Genomic DNA, 11,399 nt, shown 5'->3' with positions numbered 1-11,399 from the left:
TGGTCACATGACGATGCGATCACTTGTAATCTTGGGCAGTCTCCGTCCTGAAGTTCATGTTAGAAGTCATACATGGTTCATCAATCATAGCCTCGTGTATACGAGTCATATTTAATTAAGATTGAAAAGGTAGTCAAATAAATGATTCTTCTTTAACATCACATCCCAACGAGGAAAAGAGTTAAAGTGGAATCATCAATTCTAAACCTGTAGAACCTTGATTATATACCACCCCTATGTATACATTCTTCAGCGATAGATCAACCGTATGGATCTTTGGATTGAACTTGACGTACTGTATGAGTGGTACTTCGGGGAGGTTTGTTGAGGTTTCTTCGGAAAGGATAAGAAATATGAGGTACTCTATGCATGAGTACTTCGGAGTTCTGGGATGACGACTTCGCTAGAAAGGCGATTTCGGAGAAAGAGATGTGCGCACAAAAATGGTATTGTGCGTATCAAATTGACTCAAGTTGTATGATAATATTGGACACACTTGAAAGTAAAGACACTAGATTTGAACATAAAGGTGTCACAGACAAAACATAACGGTGCAACTTTTAACAGAGTTACAATACTTTAGAGTAACTACAGGCATACCGCTGCGAACAAAGTATACTACAAAAGGCAAGTATACGCAGTACGAAGGTCCCTTAACTGATGGGATCCCGCAAAAGATAAGACTCGAGTTGCACTAGTTTTAAACATGTTTTATGGGTCTTTTAGAATGAAACGCCTTAATTACATTAACGTGAGTCCGGAGTAGTCTCTCCTGCGGTAGTGATCCTTAGTATCTTCCCGTCTGCGTTGGAGTTCTTTCTTATCGGGCAATCTTTCTTGAAGTGTCCTATCTCACCGCATTAGTGACATGTCAGGCTAGTACTAGCATTGGTGGTGGGAGTGAGGTGTCGAGTAGAGTTATATGGACACGGGTGTTTCCTTTGTTCATCCACTTTGAAAATTTCCTTTTATGGGGTCCGGTCTTTCCACTACTAACGTGTGCAGGACTGATCCCGATGTTAGGGACTTGAGAAATGGGTCGTGCCGGTGCTCCACAACTATGGGTATGGTGCCCTACTTTGTGGCAATTGCAACATTGCATTTCATGACAAGCCCCATTATGATGAAAACTACACTTGTTACACTTCGAAAGTTTTACCTCGTATGGTCTGATCGGTGCTGAAATGGCAGGAGTTGCCACTTGTTGCCGTTGCAGGGCAAGTCTTTAGGATCGCTTGCGCTCCTTTCGGATTTGGCGATTTCGTTTCCTCTTCTCGGTTTTACGGCTTTTTAAGTCCGTGACTGTTGTCATTTGTTGGCTTCCCAGATTGGTACTACAATCGGAATTGTCGACTTCTTTGCCAGTCTTGTTCGCGTTGTCAGAGTTGTTGTGTGCAAGGAAAGCTGTCACAGCAGCTGCTACCGCGGCTTGTAATGTAGCGGCGTTGATATGAAGGATAGGGGTTTCATTGCTCGGTTGGCTTTTTCTGGATGACGACATGATTCTATAACACAAAAGGATAGGAGTTCGTGAGCTATTACAGTTGAACCTATGTTATTTTGATTCTTACAAGATATGAGGTATTATACATGAAAACTTTGCTTATACACGTTATGACAAAATCAAGACTAGGCGGATGGCAAAATGTGTGATTCTACTATAGTTTCACATCCTAACGAGGAAAATAAACTAAATTAGAATTCACACATTTTATCTTCTACCAGGTCTTCGTTATATATAACTCGGGAATGTATAAGCGAGGAATGTCATAATAATAACGTTCTTGCGAATCCTTTTTAACGAACTAGAATTCCTAGTAAAGGCTAGCATTGACCCTAGATGTACTTTGATCGTTCAATTAAAGAGTAAGAGTATGTTCTCGAAGCTTTGACCTACATCCCTATGATGCAGTCCTAGTACGAAATAGGTGTATGTTCACGAAGGTGTGACCTACGTCCCTATTGTTGGGTTTTCAGCATTCTAACACTCCTAAGTGTACATGCAACCCTAAATACCTTGGATCTATGTTTTCTCTATTATACATGCAAATATGAACATCCAAGGCATTATCCTAATCTAGCATACAAAACAATGACTGTAGCAAGATAGATTACATACCTCATTGATGTAGAAAGTCTTCATGAAGATTGAGTGCCTAGTGCCCCAAGTGTGACACCTCAAATGTTTCACACAACACCAAATACACTTGGAATAACTTGAGATAATTCTACACTTCATGAAAATTGGCTAGCCCTCTCTAGAATGATACTAGTGGCCGATTTTGTCAAAAATAAGATCTTTAAATAGTGTTACAATTAGGGTAAATCCTAATTGTCATGACTTTCCATTTCCTTGGATCCATGGGTTCAAATACATCATGGAGCATCATATGGGTTTTGGCCCAACTAGATAATCCATGGAGCATTAGCCCACTATACAAGTATGGATGATTTACACAATCAACCCATATATTTAATTAGTCTTCTTTTGATCACTTAATTAATCCTAGATTAATTCTTGATCAATACTAATTAAATAATCTTATTATTCTTATTATTAATATACTAGAGCTTATAATATATTAATAACCATAAGTGTCTTATTTCTCTCATTATAGTCTTATCCAAATGCATGATGCCATGCAACCCAAATGGACCATGTCGGGTCGGGTCAAGTCTTACCAATTATAGTTATGGACTTAGACATTAATCCAACAGTCTCCCACTTGGATAAGTCTAAAACTAATATTGCGTATGACTTCAGGAACCGACTGGCAATCGTAGCTCTCAAAAGCTTTTGTCAAACTCTTGACCCTGTAGATGAACTCTGACCTTTGTCAATGACTTGTCCATTAGATAAGGGGTCATTATTCCTCCATTCTAGATATCATATGGACTGAGACATGGATTATAATCATTCTCTCTGTCCATTTTTTGTTTCCTGATTTCCGATTTATGACGACTGACTAATTGAACAAATCAAATCAGTCCTGGCCTGGCAGAGCACTTCCATTTTTCACCATCAAATCATCGAGGGGCCCACAAATATCGCTTTTATCCCGAAGGTAGAAGGAGTGGATAAACTTTGACTCATATGGCTTGTTCTACTACTTGTTGAATCATACACAAAGGCACGTTTTATAACACCGAGTTACCGAATGCGTTTTCGTGCAATCAATGTACGACCAACTCATAGTAACAACTCATATCTCTAGGTTTGAAGAATATTAGCTATTATCATCTCATGATCACTCGTGATAAAATCCATGAAGTGATTCCAATGAGCGCGGGTTGAATCCAATACTCAGAACTTATGAGCACTCATGAGTGTTGTAGCCCTTTGTCCAACACCTTAGACCTCTACAAGCCAACCCATGACAGTCTTAATTCATATCTACTTCCAACATATGACCGACTGTGGATGGTTTGAATAACTTAGTCATTCCGGAAGAATAACCTAGTTTATTCGGGAAGTCAAAACATGCAAAGTGAAACACAATAATAATTGAATCCAATATGGTATCAAAACCTGTGAACATAAATAAAACACCTTTTATTTATCACCATATGATTACACATTATTCATTGTATACTGTTTCAGCTATCAACTTTATTCTTGAATTTAAAACAATAGTTATCCCATGCCCCAAGCATGTATACTATGTTTTCTAAACACTAGTCATGCCATACACCAAGTATGCATACTATGTTTGTCTATGATCTTTACTTTGTGAACTAGATCAATTGAACATACCTTCAATGATTCTCTTTTCACACTCCCAAATCCTTACTGCAAATGCAAGAATTCCAAATCCACGCCATTTACTGAAATCTGTTAGATTCTAAACTTATATGCATTGATCCTCTTGTAATGATTATGCACAAATTCACAAAGACTTGGCAACAATCATTACAGAGCATTCCAAAGGAGATCAGCTCCTTGGAAACATCCTTCTTGCATTAAGTTTCCTTAATCTTACACAGATTGAAATTTCTGACTTTGAAACATTTCCATATGCATTTTGACTATCACTTCTGAACAAGAGTTGCCTCCTTGCAGATTATGTCAATATGGTCCTTCCAGAATTATCACTATACTTCCAATTGTCCTTGAGCAACCAATCTTTGGTAAACCTTAGATTGTCCTCGATAATTGTTTAATCCTTTTAGTCATATCCAGTTCTAAACCATTTCCCTTCTTAATGCCCCAGGCATTTGGAAATTTTTAGAAAGGATGAATATAGCACATGTAATCGATCCTATATCGGAAGCATATGGGACACGATTCATGACGTCTCACATAAAGACTAAACCAGTCTTTTGCTATAACATTTCCATTTCTATTTGCCAAGTTCTCATAATTCAGATTATGAAAAGGGATGCCATAATCATAATCGAATTTTAGAACGCAAATAATGGACCCATATACATAATTTCCTTATGTTGATCCATTCCAACATGAAATGCATATATATTTCCTTGACTAAATGATTAAAGCCTCACGATCTAAGCTTATAGATTTGAGATGAAGTATAATTTCCTCTCCCTTAATTATAGCAAAACAACTTTTTCCCAATTGAAACTTTTTGTTTTCTATAATTAACATTGCTAACTTGCAACCTTTATCATAATTATCATGCTCCCACTGACATGATGATTATTAGCATAACACTTATGCTCCTACTAGCTCTGACATGTTCTCAGAAATCAACTGACTTTCTTACCAAAGTTCAGATTTCTGATACCAGATTGTTTTGATAAAACTTTATCAAAATCATACACATTCCCTTAGATAGCACACTTGTGTGTTTACACAATTATGAAGAGGGATTCCGTAATCATAATGGTTAGACCTTTTTGCCACTTCTCACAAGTCCAGGTTAGTGTGCCGGTAAACCACACACGCTCCACTAACGACTTTGAGAATGCAAATATCACAATTGCTATCTAGCTAAAATCTACTTAGTGAAAGTGTTTCCTCACCATCATTTTCATGAATCGGAGAGAAACCGTATGACACTTATATTTAATGGTGTATGTGTTCTTATCCATGTGAATTATCAAAACCATAGTCACAAGACAAGGATAATGACAAATCCAAACTTATATGGACTGAACTCAATCTTAATTTCTTGCCACTTGGCAGCTCAAGGGCCTGCCATTGCTTCCAAGTTGTTGTGCAACCAATTGAGAACTCTAAGAACTCATATGCAAAGCCAACTTTAATTGGAATGGGCACAAAATATGTCAACATGATAGGTTATAAACCTTAAGTCGTGTGCTAGTGAAGAACTTTAGGTTTTGTTCTTGATTAGTTCTTGAGACTTTCAAGACCATTAAGACTCCCACTGTCCTCTTGACCTATAAGACTCCCTTGTCAAACATCCAAGAGATAGTGAGGATTCTAATCAAGATAAACACTTCACACCGTTGGCCTTAGTTGGTCTTTGTTTTATCCAAAACATCACAACTTACCAATTTTAAATGTACAAGACTAGAAAACTTTTACTCTTACATTTGACAAGTGTTTTAAACCTTCTTTAAGACATGTCACTCAGTTTACAATTTTAGAGTATAACTCCAAGACTTGTATTGGAACGAAGTATGACTCATCTTCTTGATTTAACCACTTCAACAATTCATCACTCCTCTTCTTAACTATCAAAATCCACTTAGAGGATGAATTGTGATAAGGTCTCTAAATCATTAAGATGATCATAAAGCTGATACTAAAGTAGTCTCCCATCTTTTCAGATTTGAGAAACTTTAATCTTTCTGCCTAAGTTGATTCTTCTTATTCGCTCTGCCATACGTTGGAACCTCTTTCCAATATCTCAGAATTACACTTAAGCTTGTAAGTATAACCATATATATTGAGATATAGTAAATTAGTGCTTGTGTTTATTCAAGTGTATTACCTAAGACACACTCCTCACAATCATTGTTTAGCATTCTAAGTTTAAGTCTAGAAATAAACCCATATTCCTAGTTCGCTTAAACTAATGCTTTGATACCAACTGTGACATCCCCATTTTCACAGCCAGAAAAGACCAATTTTGTTTATGCTTAATAAAAATCAGAGTATCTCTTTCAATAAAAACGTTGCGGAATTTGTTCCTAGAAAGACATGATAATTTCATTATCAGAGCTGTCACACCCCCAAATCGGAACAGCGGAAACGTTTGGGGGGGAGGACGTCATGTTCAGTATCATAACCATAGTGAAGAAAGTAAACACAACCATCATAAATATAATTCAAAAGTTTACATCGTTGAAAAATACATGTTTCCAAATAAATTACATATGATGTCAAAATAGTTCAAAAGAAATCTACGCCTTAGCGTCATGCCTTCAAAAAAGTCTTATGATTTCCTGTATTACTGATTAACTGAGAATACAAGTTGTTTTTGCAAGATTATCATCATTAAAGCTCGTAAGTTCATAAGCAATTTATGAATGAAAAATGCATGTTGTTCTTTAAAGTTTGTTATAAGTTTGTTATAAGTTTGTTTCCAGAAAATCCAATATTTTCTAAAAGGTTTAGTGTAGTCTTAATTGAACCAAGACTTAATGTATGTAAGTAAATCATCATACTTATATGTGGTTTTATATTTAAATAAAACTCCTTTTCGTGAAATCATTAAATTCCTGTGAACGGTGTGCTTGTTAACTTTCCCATGTGAGTTGTTATAACCATACTATGACTCGAGGATCTCGTACTCGACGTTCTTCACGCGTTGGAATGTTATGACACTTGTCACCCCAGACCTGTTGGTCTAGCTGTTGCAAGCAGCTCAGGTGCGGGTTGTCAAACCCAATATAGATCTATATACAACTATCACGCTCTCCCTACAAGAGATTGTAGCTATAACTACAAGACTTTTCTGTAGTACTAAATAGTACTCCGAAGATGAATGTCTCACAAATTTATTCATTAACATGTTCACGTAGATTGTAACAAAATACTCATTTTGTAAATCGATAGTATTATCATCTGAGGTGTCCAAACTATACCTATTATAGTTTTATAAGAATTTTTTATGTTGTAAATGAAACCTTGATAAGCATGACATTGTATTTCAATAGAATGATATTGAAAATGCTAAATATAAAATCTTACACACCTTGCTCAACATATTACAAGGTGTGAATAACACTTATCTTGTTTTGATAGTTTAATTCTTAACTGTCACTTTTTTAGATTTTTTATAGAAAAATTATCGTAAATCGAATACTAAATCTGTAAACTCGAAGAGTTTGGAAAAAGAGTCTACTATGCTCAAAAATTTTCTTATAATTTTTGGTGGTCTCAAACCATTGTGAAAATGTTCGTTTTCACAACCTGGTCCGATTTCGTTGCTGCGGTGATAGGCCGTTTTGTAAAAATAACCAAAAATTGTAGAAAACTCGTTTGAAGATGTGCAAGTATTCATTTTAAAGGTATAAACCATTTGTCTATTGAAAAATTTTGAAAAATACTAAGTTTAAGTTGGGTAAAACAGTTCGTGAACAGATCACAACATTTCTGTTGTAAGCTGTCAAGTTAAGTTTCAAATATATTTTTGTGTTTTAACTTTTAGTGACTTTTAGTGATTCTTGGAAGAGTGGAAGGTCAAGACGAGGAGTATCAAGTCAAGATCACTTGATGAGCACGTAAAATCTTGGGTGATCCTAAGAACGATTCTTTGGCATTAGAATGTGTGTAGACGATTCAAGGATGTTATGAAAACATGGAATGACACTTGATTTTAGAGGAAATACTTACCAAAAACTGAAGTAATAGCTCAAGAACACTTCTAAAAGTGGCTGGAAGTTGGGAGAAAATAAGATCCTTTGTGTGGTAAGAAAGGTGTAAGAGTGTGGGAATGATCAAGTAAATCAAGAAATCCTCCAGGAATTTATTTATATAGGGAGTTGTTGGAGCAAGTTGTGAGTTTGTGGTGATATGTGCATTGGTTTATGTGATGTGGATAAGGTGGCAAGTGAGAGGGTGACACATGGAAGGCAAGTGGGCACACTTGACCCACTTATGGGGTAATTATCCTCTTAATATAAAATAATTATTTTAAATTAATAAATCCTTGAGAAATAAATAAAATATGAGGCCTGGGAGTTTGAAATAGTAAAATATGAATTTGGTGAAAAAATCCCATCAAAAACGTCAAAAACGGGCTTAGGAGGTGAAAGTAGTCGAAATTGGGACATTAGGGATGGAACCTGCGAGGTTCGGCTCTAAGGAGCTAAGAACCGAGAGGGAACCGAGAGTAGGAGGAGAAAACCAAAAGTCCGAAATGGGGGATGCGAGGGTCTCGGATGGGGGGGAGGTTCAATCCTCGCTGTTGGCTTCGATCCTCACTGCTGGTTTCAGTCCTCGCTGTTGGCTTCTGACACTTTCTGTTCTGACACTTTCGTCTCCTAAGAGGAGTTTTGGCTCCAAAGAGAAGTTTCAGCTCCTAAGAGGAGTTTCGGCCCTAAATGGCTATTTCTCAATATAACTCCCTGTTTTGCGAGATTTTTGGCTACGTTAAGGGTCGGGATGATCCGGATGACTATAAAAAGTTGAGAGAGATTTTGAGAGAGATTTGGGAGAGATTTGGGACCGATTTGAGAGAGATTCTTTTTTAGCCATTTCTATCGAATAATCTTGCAAAGCAAGGTCCGTGGACCCCGTTATACTTTGTTTATGATTATTTTAAGTCTCTAAAAGGGTCCTTAGTCGTGTTTTGATGCGTTTAACTCCCGTGTTAGGGTTTCAAATTGATAAACACATAGATTTACCGAGACACTTGAATTTTTGACATACAAATGTACGTTTTCATAAAAAAACTTTTAGTCATACAAGTATTACACAAATTGACTGGTTTGACTTGTTCACTTGACTTTGACTTGTTGACTTTGACTTTGACTTGAATATTCCGGTTGTCACATTATCCCCCCGTTGGAAGGAATTTCATCCCAAAATTTGCATTTTTGTGAGGGACCTTAGGGGTTGGGGAATAGACGTGGATACTTTTGCTTCATTTGATCCTCACGTTCCCTTGTAAATTTGGGTCCTCGCTTGGCATTCCAACGGACTTTTACGATGGGGATGCGGCTTTGTTTCGTCGATTTGACTTCTCGATCGATGATTTCAACAGGTTCCTCTATGAAGTGGAGGTTCTCATTGATCTCAATGTCTTCCAAAGGAATGAAAAGGGTCTCATCAGACAAACATTTCTTTAAGTTCGACACATGAAAGGTAGGGTGCACGTTGCTGAGTACCTGTGGTAATCGAAGCTTGTATGCCACCGGGCCAATCCTAGCGAGGCTTTCGAATGGCCCCATGTACCTTGGATTTAACTTCCCATGTTTTCCAAAACATATTAATCCCTTCCAATATGATACTTTCAGTAGTACTCGATCTCCAATTTGGAACTCCAAAGGCTTCCGTCTTTTATCGGCGTAGCTCTTTTGTCGGTCTTGTGAAGCCTTCATTTGTTCTCGAATTTGGACGATCTTTTCTGTTGTTTCCCTTATGATCTTCGGGCCAGTGAGTGTGCTGTTAGGAACTTGTCCTTTTGCTAGTTGCGTATCGCCCACCTCAGCCCAGTACATGGGTGATCATCATTTACGGCCATAGAGGGCTTCGAACGGAGCAACTTTGATGGTAGTGTGATAACCATTATTGTATGAGAATTCGATAAGGGCTAGGTGGGTATCCCACGCTTTCCCAAAGTCCATCACACAAGATCTTAGCGTGTCCTCTAACGTTTCAATGGTCATTTCACTCTGCCCATCAGTCTGTGGGTGGTAGGCTGTACTCATGTCCAACCTAGTTCCCATAGCTTTCTGCAGTGACTGCCAGAATCGTGACGTGAACCGACTATGTCTATCGGAGATAATGGATATCGGCACCCCGTGAAGTCGCATAACTTCTTCAATGTAGATCCTCGTTAGTTTCTCCATTTTTTCAGTTTCCTTTATTGGCAGGAAGTGAGCGGATTTGGTTAATCTATCGACGATTACCCAAATGGTGTCAAGTCCACCCGTTGTCTTAGGTAGCTTGGTAATGAAGTCCATTGTAATTCGCTCCCACTTCCATTCGGGTATCACCGGTTGTTGAAGTAGTCCCTCGGGCTTCTGATACTCTACCTTAACCTTTACGCAAGTCAGACACTTACCTACGAAGGTAGTTATTTCGGCTTTCATGTTCCGCCACCAATACAGCTTCTTGAGGTCTAAATAGATCTTGTCTGAGGCGGGATGCACTGAGTAACGAGTTTTGTGAGCTTCATTCTTGACAACGTCCCTGAATCCACCAAAATTTGGTGTCCAGATCCTGTTCATGAGACAACGAACTCCGTCATCCCTGACTTCAAGATTTTTGTCCATTCCTCTCAACGCTTCGCCTGCCATGTTCTCTAGTTTTAAGGCTTCTTCTTGTGTCTCCTTGAATTGCATGGATAGGTGTTAATGGATGGTCATGGTTAGTGCCTTTACTCGGCAGACAGAGTATTCCTTTCTGCTTAAAGCGTCTGCCACCACATTGGCTTTTCCTGGGCGATAACTGTTGGGTTTTGAGCAATCTAACACTTCCTAAGTGTTCATGCAACCCTAATAAACCTTGGATCTATGTTTGTCTAAATACATGAAAAAAAATTTTTTTTCCACGGTTCATAACCTATCTAACATGGCATGGGGTACTTTTAAACATAAAAGAATTATATGAGATTACATACCTTTTGATGATGAGTTTGATTCCTAAGGAGTTTGAGGGCCAAGCACCAATAGTGTAAATGCCTCAAATGGAATCACAAATCACCACAAACTCTTGGAAAACTTTGAGATAGTGTATACACACTTATAAAATCGGCCACACACATACACATACACACTAGTGATACTAGTGTCTACTCTTAGAGCCGTATTTCTTGCATCATATGCTTCTTTATATAGTGTGGATGGTTAGGGTGAAACCCTAATAACCCATGACCTTTCCTTTTCCAAGGATCCATGGGTTAAAAGCTCCATGGATCATCCATGGACTTCCATACAATCCTAGCCCATTAACAAATGAGTGTTAGCCCACACCATATAAAACCAATAGCCCACAATCTAATTAGTCTTCCTTTTAATCTCTAAATTAGTTCATAATTAATTTAAGACTAAGACTAATTAAATAACATGACTTCATATTAATATATTATAACTTATAATATATTAATAATCATATGTGTATAACTCTCATAAAACTATCCATAAATAGTTTGGATGAAATGCAACCCAAATGGACCATGCCGGGTCGGGTCAAGTATATACCAAATAAGTTATGGACTTAGACACCTTATCCAATAGACTCCCACTTGGATAAGTCTAATAACTATATTTGTGTATGTTACTTCAGGAACCAACCAGCAATC

This window comes from Lactuca saligna, chromosome 8 (assembly GCF_052625555.1).
Source record: "Lactuca saligna cultivar CGN05327 chromosome 8, ASM5262555v1, whole genome shotgun sequence".
Taxonomy (NCBI): domain Eukaryota; kingdom Viridiplantae; phylum Streptophyta; class Magnoliopsida; order Asterales; family Asteraceae; genus Lactuca; species Lactuca saligna.
The sequence above is the reverse complement of the archived record's forward strand: the minus strand, read 5'-3'. Positions refer to the sequence as shown.